Source organism: Oryctolagus cuniculus, chromosome 12, assembly GCF_051225735.1.
Source record: "Oryctolagus cuniculus isolate XC-2025 breed Fujian yellow rabbit chromosome 12, ASM5122573v1, whole genome shotgun sequence".
In the NCBI taxonomy this organism is placed as follows: Eukaryota; Metazoa; Chordata; class Mammalia; order Lagomorpha; family Leporidae; genus Oryctolagus; species Oryctolagus cuniculus.
This window is the reverse complement of record NC_142878.1, coordinates 62,740,212-62,763,120: the sequence shown is the minus strand read 5'-3', so window position 1 is coordinate 62,763,120 and position 22,909 is coordinate 62,740,212. Positions and strand designations below refer to the sequence as shown.

The 22,909-nt window shown below is 43.8% G+C and overlaps 1 pseudogene; it reads right to left on the bottom strand.

Moving 5' to 3' along the window:
- Positions 1 to 4,189: 4,189 nt before the first annotated feature.
- LOC149123079 (large ribosomal subunit protein eL14-like) lies at positions 4,190 to 5,142 on the bottom strand (annotated as a pseudogene).
- Positions 5,143 to 22,909: the final 17,767 nt, after the last annotated feature.

Genomic DNA, 22,909 nt, shown 5'->3' with positions numbered 1-22,909 from the left:
TCCAAAAATTCATCTGTACAGCAAAAGAAATTTCCTGTGTTCTCCTTTCTGAGAGGCACAGGAGCACATGTGTGAATCAGTTACACCCTGTGGACAAGTGCGCTAGTTCCTGAGTACCATTCCCACCTAGAATTCACTCATGTGATTTCATGTCTTAGGTATAACAACCACAAGGACCTGATGGAGACCATCATAGTGGAGAAACCTGTCCTGTTTGGAGTTTATTCAAAGCAAGCATTGCCTTTTAGAAAGTGTTAGGGTTTTCCAGAGGCTAGAACCAATAGGATATATTAATGTATGGAAGGGGATTGACACTGGGAATTGGCTCAGGCAGTTACAGAGGATGACAAGTCCCCTTATGTGCCAGCTGAAAGCCGGAGAGACAGGGACGCTGGTGTTGGACTTCAGGCTGAGCTCCAAGGCTGAGCAGCAGGAGAGCAGGTGGTGGTAACTCCCAATCCAAGCCCAAGGACAGGACCTGAGAAGCTGGCGGCTGCTGGGGCAAGTCCCTCAGTCTGGAGTCCCGAGAACCTGCAGTTAGGATGTCTGGGCACAGAAGAAGGTGGATGTTCAGCTCTAGAAGACACAGTAGATCCACCTTTCCCGTGCCCTTTTCTTGTTTCCAGGCCTCAACAAGCTGGACAGCGCTTGCCTACATTGGCAAGAGTGTCCTGCTTCACGCTAACTTCTTCCAGAAACAACCTCATAGTCATACACCAAAATAATGTTTTATCAGTTATCTGGGTGTCCAGTATTTAATCCAGTGTAGTTGAGACCTAATATTAATTACATATGAGGAAAGACTAACTAATACCCTTTGATTTAAAAATTATTTTCTTATTTATTTGGGAGAGAGTTGAGAGAGAAATTTCATCTGCTCACATGGCTGGGGCTGGGCTAGACTGACAGGAGCATGGAACTCAGTTGGTCTCCCACGTGGATGGCAGGAACCCAATTAAGTTATCAATGCCCCCTACCACAGTGTGCATTAGGAGGCAGCCAGAGATGAGAATTGAACCCAGGTACTCCTCTATGAAACACAGACTAAACAAAAGCTCCACCTGTGGCCTTTGACACAATTGGAAATGATTTCAGGCTGGATTCTTTAGTAATTAGTTGGTATTTATTTTATCTGTCATTTAGTGTCCCAAGGCAATGTCTTTCCTACTGGATGCATTACTCAAATTTTCTGAAAAAATAACTGTTTGTAAGAAACTATGGCTGCTTAAGGATTATTTGCATTTATAATTATTAGCTGTAGTGTATATGATTCTGAATCTAAATCTGGAAATCAATCATAAGTAAATTGTAGTGAAATTTAATTAATTCAGAGGGAAGTGAAGAAGTAAACAATAGCCCCAACAATTCATAAAGTAAAAAAAAAAATCAGCCTTTGAATTGACCTTATTCTTTATGGGAGGTGAATGATATTGGATAGAGTGCCTATTTAGAAATCACCTAGTTAATCTGGACAGATAATTTAGATCTCTTCTGTGCACTCCAAAAATCTGAGCTATGTTAAAAGCCTTTTATCAATAGTAAAAGAATCTCTCTGTATATTTTGAGGTTTATATGGATATGTGTGATATGAAAGTTGGTTAGTGCTGCTATCCATATTGTGAAAGAATCTGTGTGTATTTTGGGGGTTATATGGGTATGTGTGGTTTACAGTGATATGAAAATTGGTTAGTGCTGCTATCCAAATTCCCAAATTGTGTTCCTTTTAGGCAATTTTATTTTTAATATACTTTTCAAAATTTTCAAAGAAAACATACTGTTTTTATAAACAGAAAAATTTTTTAAAATGTGAGCTAAGAATCTGAAGTTCTCTAAATATTTCCTCAAACTTTTTTTTTTTTTTTTTACAGGCAGAGTGGACAGTGAGAGAGAGACAGAGAGAAAGGTCTTCCTTTTCCGTTGGTTCACCCCTCAATGGCTGCTGTGGCTGGCGCACCGCGCTGATTCGATGAAGCCAGGTGCTTCTCCTGGTCTCCCATGCAGGTGCAGGGCCCAAGGATTTGGGCCACCCTCCACTGCACTCCTGGGCCACAGCAGAGAGCTGGACTGGAAGAGGAGCAACTGGGACAGAATCCGGCGCCCCGACTGGGACTAGAACCCGGGGTGCCGGCGCCGTAGGTGGTGGATTAGACTATTGAGCTGCGGCGCCGGCCTCCTCATACTTTCTACAAAATTTTAAAATTCTAATTTTCATCAAATTTCAGTTAAATATTATTTATAGGATAGCATTACTGAAGCTAACTATTTTAAGCATTTTACTTTTAATTATATTAATGTAGCATAAATGTGCCCCTGTTTTCATTGCCCATGTAATTATGATTTCACTTATGTAGATTCATTAGGTTTAGACTGAATACCTGATGGCCATGCCTAACACTTCACCATAGTAAAAATGTGTTCTGATCTCTGAAATAAATTTAAAAAGAAACCTTTGGGATATAATCCGCAGATAAGTAGCTTGTGCTTTCAGATCTTACAATTTGAGTTTCTGATCCTTTGTTGTTTAAAATTCCACAGGGAACTTCACAGGTGTCTTCTTATGTCAAGTGAAACTGGACAGTGCTCTGGAATGACAGGTATACACACTGTGAACCCCCACTCCCTAGCATACAGTAGGCACTCAACAGACACCAGTAGGACAGAATAGAAAAGCATCCTGGTTGGGAAGGCCATGGGGCATCAGGTTGCCACAGAGGGTTGAGCCTGCTGCATTCCGGTGGAGAGGAGGGCCCTGCATTATCTTCCTGGTTCCTTTGCTTGACTGCATTGTGTAGCTTGCATTTCACTTCATTGGATTAAGTCTGGTTGGGAGCTAAGCTTGCCAGTTCCTCCTTAGTCTATGTTTGGTTTCCTTCACTCACACACCTGGAGAGACACTGAACTCCCCCAGAGAGGGGCTGTTCCTGAACGCTGAGTGTGTTCTTGTGTCTGGGACTTGGACCTCCAAGGATGCACTCCTCCCAGGTTTCTGGGGGAACGCCCCTCAACTGTGAAGCCCCTTCTCTCTGTCAGAGCACTCACAGAAACAAGCCTTATTATTTTGCTCCTCTTAAAAGCTCACCATTGGAATCAAGCCAGTAATAATGTTAGATTTTATGATGCTTTGGAATATACTAAGCTCTTAACTTGCTCATATTTTATAATGGAGAGACTCGCCCTGAACTCTTTCTAAAACAAAGCAATAAAAGCTCTGTTTTCCAGGAATTTTATCTCCAAGGGACACAGGCTTTATGTAGAAGGATGTTACTTCATGTAACAGGAATTTTAGTGGGCAGGGTCTGTGGTTCATATGATGCTACTCCTCTTGTCTTTCTTTTTTCCCCTTATTTTATTTAAAAAAATTTTTGATTAATGCATAACACTTGTACATTTTTTATGGGCTATAGTGCAATATTTCAAAACATATGTGCAGGGAGAACCAATCAGATCAGGTAACTAGCCTTTCCAATTCATTACCTTGTGTGTCTGGAGTCTACCAAGTTCCTCTGTTTCACTTCTTCATACAGTGTGTAATACATTATTGTGAACCCTGGTCTTCCCACTGTGAGGGGAAACACTAGACCTTGATACTTCTGAGTGTGTTTTGGTACTCTTATTCAACCTCCTCCTACCTCCTCTCTCCACCCCCTTCCCAACCTCTAATAATCATTTTAACATACACAAAGAACATATGTTATTCATCTTTCTGAGCCTGGCTAATTTCATTTAATACAATAATCTCCAGTTTCATCCATTTTTCTGTAAATGACAAGATTTCATTATTTTTTATGGCTGAATAATATTCCATTGTGTATATATATATATATATATATATATCACATTTTCTTTATACGTTCATCCATCAGGGGATGTCTTGGTTGATTCTGTATCTTGGCTATTGTGAATTGTGCTGCAATGGATATGGGAGTATAAGTGTCTCTTTCACATGCTGATTTAAGTTCCTTCAGATACATACTCAGAAGTGGAATCCTTGTTTCACATTATAGATCGATGCTTAGTTTTTATTTATTTATTTATTTATTTATTTGTAATTCCCTACTCTTTTCCATAAGGGCTGAACTAATTTGCGTTGATGCCAACAGTGGGTAAGGGTAGCCTTTTCCCCACATCTCACTGGCAGTTGTTACTGTCTTGTTAACAGCCCTTTTTTTTTGGTTGGAAAGATCCTTCATCACGTTCCTACAGCCTCTCCTGCTTTCTCGTCAGATGCCTTTGGAGCAGGTGCTTTCTGGCCCTTCTGAGCTTTGGGAGGAGGCGCTGCCTGCTGGCCTGTGGCTTTCTGGGCACAGTGGTCACCTTTTTCACTGGAACCTTAGCAACCACTGCAACGGTAGCCGCAGCAGCCACAACACCCCTAGCAACAAATGCTTTTCTGGGAGAAACTTCGAGCAGAGCTTCCCTCTGAAGTTTCTTAATTTCATCCTTGATTATTCTGTTTCTCACTTTCTTTGCCTTCCTGACTTTAAAACAGTCAGAATCGCCATCTTAGCTTTCCTTTCTCTGGCTCCAATTTTCTTTCTTTCTTTTTTTTTAATATTTATTTATTTATTTGAAAGGCAGAGTTAAACAGAGAGAAGGAGAGGCAGAGAGAGAGAGAGAGGTCTTCCATCTGCTGGTTCATTCCCCAGTTGGCTGCAAAGGCCAGTGCTGCACTGATCTGAAGCCAGGAGCCAGGAGCTTCTTCTGGGTATCCCATGTGGGTGAAGGGGCCCAAGGACTCTGGTCATCTTCTCCTGCTATCCCAGGCCATAGCAGGGAGTTGGATTGGAATTGGAGCATCCAGGACTAGAACCAGCACCCACATGGGATGCTGGCACTGTGGGCGGTGGCTTTACCTGCTATGCCACAGTGCCGGCCCCCTTGCTCCAATTTTCTTGGCCCATCTTGTGGCTGCTCATTTTGTATTGATGTCTGCCTTCTCCCAGGCTTTTCGGACATATTTTTAGTGGGCATTGTATGGAAACTTGAGAATGAAGACAGCGGCAGGCATTTGAAAGGTGTGGCCTGTCTTCTTACCCAGGTGCAGGGTCCATCAACCAAAGCCCTGTTGTGATCAGTGACATCTACAACCTCAACCAGCTTCCTGGCCGGAGGCCCAGCCTCCACAAAGCTCCTGAACACCATGTCGGCTGTGCTAGGTGAGAAGGAAGAAGGCCTGCCCTCCCCTGCCCATGTGTAGAAGGCTGCCCACACGTGTGGCTAATGAGATGTAGATGTAATAGCCTTTCTATCTAGAGTGAGGTGACACCTTATTGTGACTTTGATTTGTGCTTCCCTGATGAGTAATGATATTGGGTGTTTTGATGTACTAATTGGCTATTTGTATTTATTCAAATTTTTTCCTAACTGGATTATTTTTCTGTCTTTGAGTTTTTTTGAATCTTATGTATTCTAGATGTTAATCCTTTGTCAGATGCATGGTGTACAAATATTTTCTCATTTTTTATGTTGTTTCTTCACTGTGGATAATTTCCTTTGCTGTGCAATAGCTTCTTAGTTTGATATTTTATAATGTTTATTTTTGCTTTTGTTTTCTGTGTTTTTGGAGTCTTACCAAAAAAATCATTGCCTATGCCATTGTCTTGAAGGCTTCCCTTATATGTTCTTCCAGGAGTTTTGTGGTTTCAGCTCTTATATTTAGAGCTTTGACTCATTTTGAGTTGATTTTTATATAGGGTGGGAGGTAGGGAGTCAACTTTCAAAATTCTGCATACACGTTGTCCAGTTGGCCCATCACCATTTATGGAAGAGGTTGTACTTTGTCCATTGTAGGTTTTTGACATGTTTGTCAAAGGTCAGTTGCTTGCAGATGGGTGCATTGGTTTCTAGGATTTCTATTCTATTTCATTGGTCTGTATGTCTTTTTCTTTATGCCAGTACCATACTGTTTTTGATTACAATAGCTTTGTGATAATGTCTTGAAATCTTATATTGGGAGGCCCCTAGCTTTGTTCTGTTTGTTCAAGATGGCTTTGGATATTTTGGGTCTTTTATGCTTTCATAGGAATTTTAGGATTGTGGTTTCTAGTCCTGCAAAGAAAGTCATTGATATTTTGGTGGGTAAAGCATTGCATCTATAAATCACTTTAAGTAGTATGGCATTTTAATATTGATGCTTCCAATCCATGAACATGGGCAATCTCTCTGTTGCTTTTGTGCCTTGTCCAATTTCTTTCATAGTATTTAGTAATTTTAATTGAACAGGGTTTAGTAATTTTAGTTGAAGAGGTTTCATATCCTTAGTTAAATTTGTTCCAAACTATGAGTGTGTGTGGTATGTGTGTAGATCTTCTGAATAAGACTGCTCTTATAGATTCTCTGTGAGTTTGTTTTGGTATATAAGAATGCTGATGTTCTTTATGGGTTGATTTTTGTATCTTGCAACTTTACTAAATTCACTAATGAGTTGGTGAATTGGCTATTTGGTGGAGTCTTTAGGTTTCTTTCTCTGCAAAGTCATGCCATCTGCAAACAGAGGTAATCTGATTTTCTCCTTTCCTAATGGCTGCTCTCCTTTTCTTACCATGTGGTCCTACAAGAAAGTTCTTTTCTGATTGACCTAGGGCGTTTTTGTTGATGAGTGGGTTTATAGGTCATCTTCCCCAGAATATATTTATCTGCATTTAGATATTGGAGGCTGCTGGCACCTATTACTTTTTGAGAGACTATAAAGTTTCCCTAGGGGGAAACTTGGCCAACACTCTGCCCATCTTTTGTTGTTGTTTGTTTTTGAAAAGTGGGAGGGGGCTGGGTGGAGAGAAGGAGACAGAGACAGAAACCTACACAGAGAGAAGGGGAGAGCTCTTCCATCTTAGGTTCATTCCCCAAATGCCTGTGACAGCCGGGGCTATAGTAGGCCAAAGTTAGGCACTGGAAACTCAGTACAGGCCTCCCATGTGGGTGGTAGGGACCCAACTACTTGAGCCATCACCTGCTGCCTCCCAGGTTCTGCACTGGCAAGAAGCTAGAATCAGGATTGAAGCTGGGACTTGAACCCAGATATGCTAATATGAGATACAGGCATTCCAAACAGTATACTAACTCCTAGGCCAAGTCCCCACCCCTTTGCTCATCTTCGCGACTCAAGGTAAGGCCACCATGAAGTGGGACTAGATCAGTTGTTCCTTAAAGCAGGCACCACAGACTACCTGCATCAAAATCACCTGAAAAACATATTATGAAAGGAAGATACTGGGTCCAGTATCTCGGAATCTCAGTTCCTGGGGTGTGAAGCCCTAGGATCAACATTTTAAACAAAAGTGTTGAGAGAAATTATTTCACATTCTTCTCTGGAGGCCAGATTCCAAGCCTGCTTCTCCCTCTACCATGTGGAATGGCTGTCACTACTTACCTGGGAGTGGGCTACAGTGACCCAGCCATCCCTCTGCATGTACCATTTCACTATTCTCATCCTGTGGGTATGTTTTGATAAAGTATCAAGTTCTAGGTGTTGGAAAAAAGCTCAAGAAACATTGTAAAATAGTACATGACTTTATTCAGGGGTTTCCTGTCTTCTCCACATCTCATATTGGAGGCTGTGTGTGGTAGGAAACCCTTTCATGTGCAGTTCACACACTGACTGTGTAGAACCCTCCTCCAGCCTGCTCTCCTTTATGGCAGAAGCAGTGTCGGTGTCACACCCACCTTACTTGATCGGCAGCAGCTGTCACAGGCAGTGGAATGGTGAGCTTTGACAGGAAGAGGGCCCTGCAGGCTCGTTTGGACTTGTTCTTCCATTTTTTTGGTTATTTATTTATTTTTTTAACTTGGGCTCAGATATTCTGTGATTAGGTTTAATTTTTCAATGTCTCAACAGTTTCTCAATTTGCTAAGGAGATGCAAATCATAAAAGCCTCATGTCAAATCAGCAAGAATCATCTTTCATTGCTGGAAATGTTGACGTTGGGCCTTTTGGGATCCATTTTCATGATTATTTCTCCTTCCATTCTACAATCCCTTCCTTCTTGTTTGCCATAAAAAAAATCTTTTATTTTTTTTTAACCATTTACATGAAAGGCAAAGAGACAGAGACAGAGAAACAAAGATTGACAGACACGTAAGGAGATCTTTTATCTCAAGTGCCTGCGAGAGTCAGGACTGAGTCAGACTGAAGCCAGGAGCGCGAAAGTCAATTGGGTCTGCTACGTAAATGTCAGGGATCCAAGCACTTGAGCCATCGCTTTCTGCCTCCCAGGGGGCACATTAGCGGGAAGCTGGAACTGGGCATGGAACTGGCACTCCAGTACGGAGTGGGGATGTGCCAGCCAGTGTCTTAATTGCTGTGCCCAGTGCCTGCCTCACAGTGGCCCATTTCTGGTAGCCACCCGACCTAATGCATAGGTTGCTTCTTTGTTATCCTTGGTTACTTGGGATCATAGCAGCAAGAGTAACTTCAAAGAAATATTAATTTATGGAGTAAAAGAGAAACCAGGAATGGTGAACAAAGAGCAGTGAGTAAGAGACGTAACTCTATGGAGTCTCTGCCTAGGGATGTTGAGATGGAATTTTGGGGCTTCTGGAATCTTTGCCTCTGTTCTCTTTTTGTTTCTCTAGCATCCACTGAGCATTCCGAAGTGCTTTCCTCTGAATGTGCACTACAGTCTATTTTGCTGATGAGAAAATTGGGTGGAGAGAGGTTAGGGTGGTTGTTTCTGCTCCCATTGGAAGTGCCAGGGCCAGAATGTACACACTGATCCTCTAACTCCAGTGTTGGCATTCTTCACTGCCCTGCTGTCTTCTCTTCTCAAACAAGCTTGCGTTTCCAGCTCCCTTTGAGTGCTTGATCACTGCAGACCTCTTCAATCCCTTCCACCTGATGTTTGAAACAGTGGGCCAGAGATTGACTCACTAGAAGTCAGAAATGTCAGGATCTATGTGAAGCATTTCTAAGGAATAAGATCACTCCTGGAAGAAGGGGATTTCTGCCTCCTCGCTCTGTACTGAGCCAGAGGGGCAAAGAGTTTGGTGGAAGGCACCTCAAACATTTCTGCACAAACAAAGGCGTGCTCATTGAAGAGGACACAGTAAAATGATCTGTATGCTAGCACCATCCAGTGACGCTTGGCAGAGAGGCAGAAATGGGGGGAAATGGGGAGAGAGCTCTCCTAAGAGAACACCAGGTGGCTGAGCAACAGAGGGCAAGAGCATAGGTTGTGATTCCTGAAGGATACCAATTCAAATGCAGGCAGTTGCATGTAGTCGGTGTGTATTCCCATGGAGCTGCTCAGCCTCTTCAAGACATTGGTGTAATCACTTATTGTGATGTCACCATTGTAGTTAAATAGAACAAGTATGTGTCTAATACAGGCTTAGACCCATAGCAGGGACTCAACAAACACGTGGTGGCTGCTACTCTCCCCTGAACAGATGCTAGTAACAAGATTCCTCATCCCCCTCCAACCCACCCACTCTTACCATTTTCTTCTTGGAACAGACCGCTGTGGAGGTGTGGGCACTTTTCTGGCTTTGGCCATCTGCATGTGCTGACCATAGTATGGCAGTGGTTGGGGAAAGAAATTTTCAAGTGGATTATTTGGTTAGTAGAAGATTTTTGTAGCATTTTGTTTTTCTAGGAAGAAACCATCCATAGCTGTTGATCAGTAACCTGAACACGCTTTGTTTCTGCCCATGCAGATCTGGGTCTGGAGGCTGGGTGGGAAGGGCTGGCTGGCTCCTGTGCAGCCACACAGCCACACCTCTCCAGGGTGCTGTCCATTTTTTTTTTTTTTTTTGACAGGCAGAATGGATAGAGAGAGAGAGAGAAAGGTCTTCCTTTTTGCTGTTGGTTCACCCTCCAATGGCCGCCATGGCTGGCACGCTGCGGCCGGTGCACCGCGCTGATCCGATGGCAGGAGCCAGGAGCCAGGTGCTTTTCCTGGTCTCCCATGGGGTGCAGGGCCCAAGCACCTGGGCCATCCTCCACTGCACTCCCGGGCCACAGCAGAGAGCTGGCCTGGAAGAGGGGCAACTGGGACAGAATCCGTGCACCCCGACTGGGACTAGAACCCGGTGTGCCGGCACCGCTAGGTGGAGGATTAGCCTAGTGAGCTGCGGTGCCGGCCGGTGCTGTCCATTCTTAACCCTCTAGATGGTTTAGGTGCTTTTGTGGCTTGTGTCTTTCTGCTTCTGGAGTGTAGCGGCTTCCAGTGAATTTTCATCCAGTGAGATAGTTTGCCTTTTTCTACATAGTCTACTTTCTGTTTTTGCACACAGTTTAGACTTTATGGGTATACTTCTCTCATTTTTCTCCACTCCCTGGGCTTTGCCAGCTTCTCCCTTTGCAAGTCTTCCTTAGGGTTCTTTGAGGGATCTTTTGTTCTCTCTTCCACATTGCTAATTAGAATGAAAAATTAAGTCTAGAGTCAGCAAGTCCTGACCCCAGGGCAAGCTGCCTAGCACCTCTTCTTGCTGGAAACTTGCCACTGAGTCTCACCTTTCCTCCCTAATTTTTTGTGAGTGTTCAGCCCTGTGACTTGCTCTCTCTGCCAGTTTGAACCATGTAAGCAATTAAAATTTCATGAGCAGCTGTATAAAGTGTTGCACCTCAAGTCCAAAAATGCAACAAAGTCTGCTGTACCTCTTGTCTCTTCCCACATGGTTGCCCTTCCCCAAACAACCATATTGGTTGGCATTCTTTGTCCTTAAGGAAAACTGTTTTTCCTTATTACTTGAGAGATTCCACTGAACTTGATGTATTTGCAAATCATAATTTCACCCACAACTATTTTTATATTGCTAATTACAGGCCTATAGGTGCTGGGTAGTTTCAGGACAAACGTCTGGATGTTTTCAGTTTCTCTTCCCTCCTGTCCCTTGCTTGCCAATAAATTCTGAGAAATAATGAAACCTTTCACTGGCTCCTTACCTAGATCTTTGAACAGCCCAAACTACTTATTACCCGCCCCCTTTGATCTGTAAGTGTTCAGGTTGTGCAAATACTGCCTTTTTGTGTGATTTTCCAGCGGCTCTATTTGTAGAGTCTTTGAAGTAATACCATGGTGTCCACTCTTATTTATGTAGAAGAAAATCCTTATCTGAGAGAAGCGGTTTTTAGCTAGGGCTGAAGTCTTTTAAAAATAAAGATGCCCAATATCCCCCAACCCTGTAAAGTATTTTGATTTAGTGGGTTTAGGATGGGGGATGTGGGTATTTATCTCTATCTGTAATCTCATGGATTGATTCTCAGGACCGCTTTGGTTAAGGGTCATCTGGACAGGCCTGCAGACAACCCCAGGAATGCAGTGTTCCGATTACCACCTCAGCTGCCACACTGGGCCTCTGGGCCCTGGCCCATAGACACTGAGCCTGGCTGCTAGTAGCTCTCCATGGTTTTAGGGGGACCATGTGAGCTGGAGCTTGCACATATGGGGAGGGAGGCTGGGCAGACATGAAAGGAGGACTTCGTAGGGCAGAAGAGAGCAGTGTGAACAGCACAAGGGGCAGGAAAGCCCAAGTTCCCTGGTTGTGTGTGGAGGACATGGTGAGGTGGAGCCTAGTACAGGATGCCTGGGAGAGCAGTGGGAGTTCAAGTCAGATGTGGAGCCAGTCCTGAGTTCTCTAGCTCAGCCCTGAGGTATTGCCAAGGGGTAGCCTGCAAATCTCAAGAATGTCACCTCTTCAAATAAAGCCAAGTCCTGCCTTCTCTTCATTATTTCTAGGGCAGATTATTTAGAAACTCAAATATTTAAAAATATATATTTCTTCTTAAAAAGCAGAGTGATGGGCTGGCACTGTAGTGTAGCAGGTAACGCCTCTGCCTGTGATACTGACATCCCATGTGGGCATGGTTTGTGCCCCAGCTGCTCCATTTCCAATCCAGCTCCTCACTAATGGCCTAGGAAAGCAGCAGAAGATGGCCAAGTGTTTGGGCCCCTGCAACCCATGTGGGAGACCTGGAAGAAGCTCCTGGGTCCTAGCTTTGGCCTGGCCAAGTGCTGGTTATTGTGGCCATCTGGGGAGTGAACCAGCAGAAAGATGATCCCCTCCCCCCAAACCCTGTCTTTCCCTCTCCCTGTGACTATTTCAAAATAAATAGATATTTAGAAAATGCAGAGAGAGAGACAGAGAGATAGAGAGATCTTCCATATGCTGGTTCACTTTCCAAATGCCTACAACTGCCAAGGATGGGCCAGGCTGAAGCCAGGAGCCTGGAACTCCATCTGTGTCTCCCACATGGGTGGCAGGGACCCATGCACTTGAGCCATCACTTACTGCCTTCCAGGGTGCACATCAGTGGGAAGCTGGACTTGGAAGTGGAGAGCTGGGACTGGAACTGGGGCTCCAGTATGGGATGCAGGTGTCCCAAGCAACAGTGTAAGTCACTGTGCTACAATGCCTGCCCTGCACACTTTTTTGAAATAATTAAGAATGCACTTTGCTTTTCATGCTTTTCTTAGGGAGATTATACTAGTGATGGCTTCCTCCACATGTTTTGGCCTGAGACTTGGGTGCTGCTCAGGTGAGCCTCTGAATTTCTGCACGTGGCCTCGGTCATCTTTCCACACCTCCCGGAGAAGACTGACACCAGTCAACTACATGACAGGCTCTAGGCCACTGCCAATTTAATGTTTGCTGGGCTTTGTTGGTTCCCCTTACCAGATGAGGAAGAATAGAATAAGAAATGAAGAGATTCTTTAGTCTTCCTCAAAATATATTTGAGCAGGCATTGTTATCTGAATTTTGTGGCAAAAAAACTTTGAGGCTTAAACCAGGTTAGCCAACTTGCCTGCAGTCACAAAACAGTAAGTGGTGGAAGCAGGATGGAAAACCAGGTCTTTCTGGCCCCAAACCCATGCTTTTCCCATTACACCACCTCTGCCTGTCTCAGTGGAAGATCTGCCAGGGGATGTTGAGGCATCCTTGGTAAGATTAAACCTCATTTGCATTTTAATCAGATGCTAGTCCAGTGGCATGTCTAGACTTACTGGAGGATTTCAGGCAGGTTTAAGGCAGTGTGAATGCTTGTGGTGTCTGAGATTGATAATGAAGCTAAGCCAGGATGGTGGGTAGACCAACCTCACCTGCTTTGCAGTTTTGACCAGAGCTGCAGTAGCACCCAGGTAGCTCTTGCTCAGGCTGAGATGTTAGCAGATCCTTGGACTTGTTAACATCTGCTATCTCCCATTCAGTGTTGTCCTCCCACTTGTTAGATGAGGAGACATAAACAGGTGCACTTCTACAGACGTTCTTGAGTTGTTCCAGGTAACCATTTCACAAGATGTTTCTGACTGGTGTCTTCCTTTCTCAGTAGTCTTGGAAACATGTAGAGGTAGAAAAGTCTACAGCACTGTACAGTCTGCTAAATGTTGTGAGACAGCCTTCTGATAAATCTATACATCACCCAACTATGATTCCCATAAGGGCAGTGCCTAGGTGTGCATCTCCAGCATCTAGTACAGTGTTGGACACATAACAATTGCTTTAAGATGTTTGTTGAATAAACACAAGTGTTCTGGTTTCACATGGGCTTTTCTTCAATCAGTGGTTCTACATCCAAAAGACTTCCTCAGGTCTGTAGGAAGTTTGGAGAGGGAGGGGTTGGTGCCATGGCTCACTTGGTTACTCCTCCGCCTGCGGCGCTGGCATCCATTATGGGCGTCGGGTTCTAGTCCTGGTTGCTCCTCTTCCAGGCCAGCTCTCTGCTGTGGCCTGGGAAGGCAGTGGAGGATGGCCCAAGTGCTTGGGCCCCTGCACCCACATGGGAGACCAGGAAGAAGCACCTGGCTCCTGGCTTTGGATCGGCATAGCACCCGCTGTAGCGGCCATTTGGGGAGTGAACGAAAGGAAGGAAGACCTTTCTCTCTCTCCCTCTCCCTCCCTCTATCTCTCCCTATCCCTCCCTCTCTCTCTCTCTCTCCCTCTCCCTCCCCTCCCCTTTCACTGTCTATAACTCTACCTGTCAAATAAAAAAAAAAAAAAGAAAAAGAAAGTGTGGAGAGGGAATAGACACATTAGAGTATCTTTACTTTTCGCTTGTTCTCCCTCTGTCACCATGCAGTCTTTTTCAGTTCCATTTGCCTCATTCAGTTCTCTAAAGAACTCCTGGTATGTTCTAGAGAATCGGGAGGTAAAAGGGAAAGGTGAAGCTACCAGCACACCTTGATGGTTCACGGAGAAAGTTGTGGGCCCCATGTGCTTTGAGCAGCTCCTCATCCATGGTCAGGGTGGGACATTTTTGGTTGGGAGCAGCTGGGCAGAGGCAGACAGAGACTGACTCTGTTCACTGAAGGGACTGCCAAGCGAGCTAAGAAGACAAAGACAGGGTTCTCTCTCCATGATGTTTCTCTTCCATAGCTCAGGCCAAGGAGTCAGGTGAGTGGGGGAGTGGTGGTTGGGGATGGTGGGTCTTCCTTTCATTTCATTCCTTAAAGCCATCCAGTGATCTATCCCAGGTGTTGAACTATCTTGGGTGGGGGTGAAGAACTGGGAAAATAAGCTTTTGGGTTTTATTCAGACCTAGAAAATGTCAGGATCTTGGCGATGGAAAGGGGTCAGATTCTTTGAACTGCTTTGGTTGGTTGGGCTCTGCTTGAAGTGAGAAATTACGCACATGGGAATATTTAAACATGGAACATAACATCACAATTAGTTTTTCAGAATATAAATTCTTACTTTTAAAATGCTCTCCTCTTGCCTTGATACTAGGGTGGGGCTGCTCTCTCTTATTGCTTAGATATATGTCTTAATATCATCTGAAGCAAGTTTCTTTCATTTGAATTCTTTTCCTCCAATGCTTGTGATAAAGGTCTGAGGGTTATAGGGTTTTGAGGTGGGGATGATCAAGCAAATTCCTTCTCACTGAGTTGTCAAAGTAAGCCAAAGAAATCAGATGTCTGTAAGAGTTAAGTTGTTAGTGAAGAAAAAAATAATCCAAGCAAAGCAAACCAAGGGGAAGCAATGGAAAACGTACCGCAACCACACCCAGTGAAGACACCCAGCACCGAGTGGAATTACACAGGGGTAAACGGTGCCTTCAGTTTGAAAATGAATACTTAACTCTATACCAAGCTTGCCAAGTGTCATTTATGGTATTCTTGAAACACTCAATGCTGAAGGATTCATTATCTTCATTTTATCTAGAACTGTATCTGGCTGCTAGAATTTTACTTAAACAAAATTTGGTTGTTCTTTTAGGTTCTCACACATGTACCACTGAGATCATCAGATTTCTCTTAAACATGATAGTTCATTAAGTAATACTTTTCTGAGCAGTTTACAGTTGTATCATTTTGTATCTTGCTGCTTTCATTTAAAATCATATTGTGGACATTTTCCTATGACTGTATTCTTCAAAATTATGAATTGTAAGTGGCTGAAAAGAATTCCATACGGTTGTTTTAATTGTCTTTCTTATGAACTATTCAGGTTCCTTATAGCAAAACTTAGTGGCACAGCAGTAAACTCAGAACTCTGATTACATCTCTCATTATTTCCTCAGATTAGCTTAGATGTGAGCTACTAGGTCACACTACATGAACATTTCTAAGGATTTTTATGTATATCTGAATTTAGACCATATCCCAAGGAAGTAGGTTCCGAGAGATCTGTATGAAAGAATTGTATTAAGCATTCCCTTAACACCGAGGAGAGACTGCTCAGTCTTCTGATCAGTTACCACTGCCAGCATGGTGATGTGTTTCCTGGTCTGTTGATCTTCTGGCACAAGTTTTATCAAGTGCCTGGGAAGCAGCTGTAGCTTAAAGTTTAATGGGATTCTTTCAGTGTCCCTGATGCAAGTGTTTCTGTTTATGGAGCTAAAATCTCTAGAGCTGCAGAACGCAGAATTGTGGGGCTGGAGGACATAAATTCCCCGAGTTGGTCATTGGGTGGGATGGGAAATGACACTACCTCTAACACGTTTACTGTTAATGCATCGAAACACACCTGATTTTGTAGCCTGCAAATTTATTGCCATTTAAAATTAGTCCTAGCAGATTTTTGGTTGGGTGTTTCGGGTTTTCTACATATAAGATCATGTCATCTGCAGGGACAACTTACTTATTCCTTTTCTGACCTGATGCCTTTTGTTTCTTCTTCCTGCCCAAGTGCTCTGACTACAACCTCTAGTACCATGTTGAATGGAAGGGATGAGAGTGGATAGCTTGCTCTTTAGCTCACCATTGAGTATGTTTGCAGTAGGTTTGTGTCTTATTATGTTGAAATACATTCCTCATATACCATTTGTGGAAGAGTTTTTTTTTTTTTTTTTAAATCATGAAAAGTTGTTGAATTGTGTGAAGTTTGTTTTTTGGATCTAATTAGATGATTTTTTTTTTTTTACAAGCAGAGTTAGACAGTGAGAGAGAGAGAGACAGAGAGAAAGGTCTTCCTTCTGTTGGTTCACCCCCCAAATGGCTGTAGGCGTGCTGCGCCGATCTGAAGCCAGGAGCCAGGTGCTTCTCCTGGTCTCCCATGTGGGTCCGGGGCCCAAGCACTTGGGCTATCCTCCACTGCCCTCCTGGGCCACAGCAGAGAGCTGGACTGGAAGAGGAGCAACCGGGACAGAATTCGGCGCCCCAACCGGGACTAGAACTCGGGGTGCTGGCTTCACAGGCAGAGGATTAGCCTAGTGAGCCACAGTGCCAGCCAGATGATATGGTTTTTATCTTTCATTCTGTTAATGTCTAATATTTAAACAATTATTTATTTATTTGGAAGGCAGAGAGAGAGAGACAGACAGACAGACATGGGGGTGGAGGAGAAAGAGAGAGAGAGATTTTCGTTCTGCTGGTTTACTCCCCAATGACCACAACCACTGGGGCTGGACCAATCCAAAGCCAGGAGCCAGAAACTCCATCCAGGTTTCTCTGATGGCTGGGAGAAACCCAAATACTTGGTGCATAGCAGGGAGCTGGATTGGAAGTAGGATAGCCAGGACTCAAACTAGCATTCCATTATGGGACGCCAACATCACAAGTGGTGGTTTAGCACGTGGGGTCACAATGTGAGCTCCAGTGCATAAAACGTATCCTTTTACGTATGTTGAATGATTCTTCTGCCCTAGGGACAATCCCACTTGATCATGGTTTCAGACCCTTTTAGTGTGTTGTTGGATTTCGTTTATCAGTACTGAGAATTTTTGCATCTATTTGTATATTCACCAGGGATACTGACCTGTAGTTTTTAACTGGCTTTAGTATTAAGGTAATGTTGGCCTTGTAAAAATGAGTTTGGAAGTGTTTTTGACTTTTCAGTTTTTTAAAATAGTTTGAGAAGGATTGATGTTAATTCTTTAAACGTTTGATAGAGTTCATCATGGAAGTCATATGGGCCAGGGCTTTCCTTTATTAACAGGTTTTAAATTATTGGTTCTGTCTCCTTGAATGTATAGATCTGTTCAGATTTTCTTTTTCTTCATAATCCAGTCTTGGCAGGTTGAATATTTCTGGGAATGTATCTGTTTCTTCTAGGTTGTTCAATTAGTAGTTGGTATATAATTGTCTACAGTAATCTATTTAGATCCCTTGTACTTATGTGCTATCAGCTTTAATATTTCCTCTTTCATTTATAATTTTATTTATTTGACCATTATCTTTCCTAGTTAGTCTAACTAAACATCATCAATTATGTTTATCTTCTCAAAAAATCAGTTCTAAGTTTCACTGGTGTAACTTGTGATCTCTGTTCCTTCTCGTGCCACTTTATTAGCTGTTCTGCTATATCTTCACTCTAAACAGGAAGCGTGATGATCCTTCAGTTCTCCAGCTGTCCACGTGGTCTACAGCCACCAGTTCTGGAACTGTTGAGATACTCCCTTTTCTTCCATTTATGGCTCCTTGAGTAAGGGACCTTGGAACCCTGTAGGTAAGAACTGAGGTGATTATGACCTTGCATACTTGCTGTGTCATTGCAGGGTTATTCCTCCTGGTATATGGCCTCTCCTTCCATTAACAAGTGGAGGGTCTGAAAACTGGCTCAGTTCTGGAATGTGGGCCAGGGATCATGACTGTTTAATTTTCATGACCAGCCCACTCAAAAGTGGACAGTTACTACTGAGTCCTCGCTGCTGCTGCTCTCCCAGTATATCTCTGATCCTTCTGGTGAAGGCAATGTGCTCCTAGCCTCCTTTAGAACAGAATCTGCTCACCTTCCATTATATAACCACATTTCACATGTGTGCCTTTTTTTAAAATATCTATTTTATTTATTTGAAAGGAAGAGTTACAGAGAGAGGGAGAGAGAGAGAAAGAGATCTTTCATCCTCTGGTTCACTCCCCAGGTAGCTACAATAGCCAGGGCTGGGCCAGGCTGAAGCCAGGAGCCAGGAGCCAGGAGCTTCATCTGAGTCTCCTTGTGGATGCAGGGGCCCAAGTACTGGAGCCACCCTCCACTGCTTTCCCAGGCAAATTAGCAGGGAGCTGGATTGGAAGTGGAGCAGCTGGGATTCAAACTAGCACCCATATGGGATGCCAGTGTTGCAAGCAGCAGCTTAACCTGTCACTTCACAAAGCTGGTCCCCCATGCCTGTCTTTGAGTCTTGATTCATGGTAGTTCTGACTTCTATTTCACTTATTGTGGGCCTTGCTTTTGCCTCATTTTCAAAAACCTTCCTGGCCGAATGTTAACACCGTCTGCCTGGGTGCTTACCAGGGTTGATGGATCCTGTGTTGTAAGAGAGTGCTTTCATAGCAACAACATCTTCCTTATTGAAATTTATAGCCTCTTCCCCTTGATACAGTTCCCTCAAGTTCCAGCCAGTTAGTTTGTTAACTCAGGGTGGTACATATTGGCTGCAACTTGCGGCTCCTTTGGGATTAGGGGCCCTTTTCATTGAAGACCCAACACTTTCCTGGCCATGTTGGGCTACGACTTGTCTTCCTTTTGGCTGTGAGGGTATGGATAGACCACAACCTGAGGGAGACCACATTTTTTTGTGGGCAGAGACTCCTGCATTGTCTTTGAGTATGAAAGGCATTACAAAATTCTTTAACAGAGAGTAGGGGTCTACTTCTATCAGCTCAGATCAGAGGTTTCAAGATTTTTTAGTGCCTCTACTCAGAATGTCCTCATCTCAAGTCTCAAGGTTCCCCTTTCTCTCTCTCTCTCTCTCTCTCTCTCTCTCTCTCTCTCTCTTTTAAACAGGCAGAGTGGACAGTGAGAGAGAGAGACAGGGAGAAAGGTCTTCCTTTGCTGTTGGTTCACCCTCCAATGGCTGCCGCGGCCGGCGCGCTGCGGCCGGTGCACCGCACTGATCCGAAGGCAGGAGCCAGGTGCTTCTCCTGGTCTCCCATGGGGTGCAGGGCCCAAGCACCTGGGCCATCCTCCACTGCACTCCCTGGCCACAGCAGAGAGCTGGCCTGGAAGAGGGGCAACTGGGACAGGATCTGGCGCCCCAACCGGGACTAGAACCCTGTGTGCTGGTGCCCCAAGGCGGAGGATTAGCCTAGTGAGCTGCCGCGCCTGCCTAGGTTCTCCTTTTTCTCAACCAGAGTCCTAACATTGGTGTAGATGATTTGCTGGGTTTGAAAATTCAACCCTTTTGAGCTCTGCTGTACTTGTAATTGAACGCTGATTCTCAGCCTTTTCTGCCTTTTGGCTGCACTAGGCGATGGTCCTTTTTGGTGCTGCCAAGGAGACAGACAGCTTTATTTAGAAACTGATTCCCCCTAGATTTTCGTGGCCTTTCCCAATACACTAACTGATAATACTCAACCACAGTAATCCCGGTTTCCTCTGAATGGCTCAAACTCTGGAGGTACTGCATCCTTTGGTGCATTTCCTTCTGCTCATATCCCATCCTGACTCACACTAGCATGTATTTTATCTCTTGTACTAGTATAACATGTACTTCTACATACTCCACTTTTTTTTTTTTTTTTGACAGGCAGAGTGGATAGTGAGAGAGAGAGACAGAGAGAAAGGTCTTCCTTTGCCGTTGGTTCACCCTCCAATGGCCGCTGCGGCCAGCGCACTGCGGCCGGCGCACCGCGCTGATCCCATGGCAGGAACCAGGAGCCAGGTGCTTTTCCTGGTCTCCCTTGGGGTGCAGGGCCCAAGTACTTGGGCCATCCTCCACTGCACTTCCTGGCCATGGCAGAGAGCATACTCCACTTTTAACTGGTGATGGGATCTTCATTGTTAATGGGTCAGCAGGTCATTCATCTCCCAAATCTCATTTTAGAGTTGGCTTTCTTGGACCACCTCTGACATCAACTACCTTAGGTTGGGTTTCTTGGGAAATACTCTGAGACAGAGATTTGTTATCAGGAAGATTTTGGGGAGAGCTCTTAGAAACATGATTAATCAGAGGAAGAAAGAAACAGGATTTTGTAATGCAGTAAGCAATGGCTCCCATTGGTTCTTGGGGGCTCTGAAACTAGGTTGGCCCAGGGAGGCTGGATCTCTGTTAGCTTTAAATTGACCAGCATTGGATTTTAGTTTTATTTGTGCGCATAAACTTTGGTAAGGTAGCTGCCTTTACTTGAAGGTAACTCATGAGAAGGGACTTAGTTGTAAACTACTGGCAGGCGTGGCAAGCAGAATAACAGCCCCCAGTGATGTCTACATTCCAATTCCTGTAGTCAGCGACGGTGTTAGGTTACACGGCAAAAGAGAATTAGGGTTGCAGATGGAACCAAAATGGAGAGAATCTGGATTATCCAGGTAGGTCCAACATAATTACTAGGAACTTAAAAATGAAACAGGGATGAGAGGGAGGGGAGAGAGAGAGAGAGAAAGTGAATTATAATGATGGTATGTGAGAAAGGCTTGACTTCAAAGATGGAATAGGGTCATGAGCCAAGAAGTGTAGGCAACTCTAAAAGCTGAAAAAGGTATATGTGTATACACACTTACACACAATAAAATGCCTCCCACCAAACAAATTATGTGCTCCCCTAGAGTTTCCATAAAGGAATGCAACATTAACAGCACCTTAATTTTAGCCTTGTAAGACTCATTTATGTGTCCAGAACTGTATGATAACAAATTTGTTTGAAAAATTGTCAACATTTGCTTAAAATAAATCACATAGTTTGTGGTAATTGTTACCTCTGTAAGAGACCAATATAGCAGGTTGTACTCTTGCAACTGCGAGAATGGCTCCTTTGATTCTGAAGATCTGATGGGTTCACACAATATCCACACCATAACATCTGCACCATTTCATATCTCTGCCTGTACTGAGTAATACCATCAGCAGCACAGAGCACTATTTTGCTCTACAACTATTTTGTCTTCCCTTCTCAGCATGCCTGCAATATGCCAATGTTGAGCTCCATTTCAACCAGTCCTAGTGAAATTTTTTGAGGTCAAATTTTCCATTAAGTGATGGGATTCTGTTTTCTGTTGCCCCCTACTCTGCCATGTGATGTAGACAGAGTTTCTTCATATTGTTTTTGCTTGCTTTTTAGTTATTTCTTCGTGTGATTTACAGACCAACTTTCCAATATTGTCATTCTTGCCAAATCTCTTTTTGTTTAAAGTTTTTCTCCATGGCGTTTCTCCCATATTAGTTGAAGCCTCGGAATCAGTTCATTTGGCCTCAAGATGTTGAGAGATATGTGCCCCTCTTAGAGGCTATATGTTAGTGTCTGAAACCAAGAGCCAGACACAAAAAACTTGCTTTGAATTCCATTTGTCTACACAATCCTTTGCTTTTTCTATCTTCCTTTTTGTCCAATACCTCCAACTTTCCACTGGAAGAATCAGTGAGAAAAACCACTGATTCTCCCATGCCCTTTACTTTTCTGTCTCTGGAAAATGTATCTCATGCTTCTTCTGTTGGTGCTCTCTATCTCAGAGGGAAGGGGGAAGGGAACATCTATTGTGGTCCAGGAGCAATTCTGAACACTTTCTGTGCTCTTCTGAAGTCTATAGTCAAGCTTGGAGGCATCATTGTTATTCCAGTTGCACACACAAAGAAAAGTGGTGTCTATATGACTCCAAAATTATCCCCATTAATACAGAAGCAGTTGAGTGTTTCTGTGAGTTGACTGTGGTGACTTATTTCTTAAATCAAAGTCACCTTGTCATTGCCTCTCAAAGGATGATGCACCTCTCCACTGCCTGTCTGTATTACTCATGGAGCCCCTTTCTACCCCTCAATGGGGAGCCCCACTCCCAAATCTCACTAGGGCCTGCAGCAGATGATTTTTGCTGTGGTTCCTCATCAGCCAATCACGTAGCTCCTCCAGAGAACCTGAACTCACATCTAAAGAATGGGGCTCTGATCAGGAAAGCAACACATGTCCTTTTTCTTTTTCTCATCTGTGCATGTCATTTCATTTATTATCATCTCATCTCTGGTTTTGAGTCTCCTTAAACATTTTCTCAAATGTTTATCTTCCTATTTTCTTGTTGTAATTTTTTTTTTATCCATAGACACTGAATCTTCCATGTCTACAATAAATCTTAGAGAAAATGCTTTTTCTCAACCCTTTAACCTTCTCTTTCCATAGTGTAACACACCTCACAGTCTTGGTGGGAGCGAACAGCATACCACCTGGCAGGTGGCTGAGGCAGTGGTCCAGCTCCTCTACCCTTTGCCTAGATTGGCTTCTCAAGCGAAATTGCCACCCTCTGCAGCTCTAATTGACACCGCCTTTGGCTAATTTCCACACTGCAGTAGCAAGTGGCTGTGCTGTCCACTCCAAGCTTAAATTGCCAGGGGCACCAATAAATCATTTTTTACTTTTATTTCTTTTTATTCCGTTCCTAGTACCTCCCTCCCTTAGGCCATGCATGGCTATTTGGAAATTCTTGGAAAATTGCTGCCAGTCAGCTAGTTCCTCCAAACAGCTATTGGCTTGTTGTCTATCCAGTAAATAGAAAACTTGGAAATGTGTTAGAGAATATTTCACCTTTCCCACCTTCCAGCCTTTGTAGCAAGGCCAACCTGGGATTCCACCACAAAATCTGAACACAGGAAATAGGCCTAGGAACCACCTAGGTC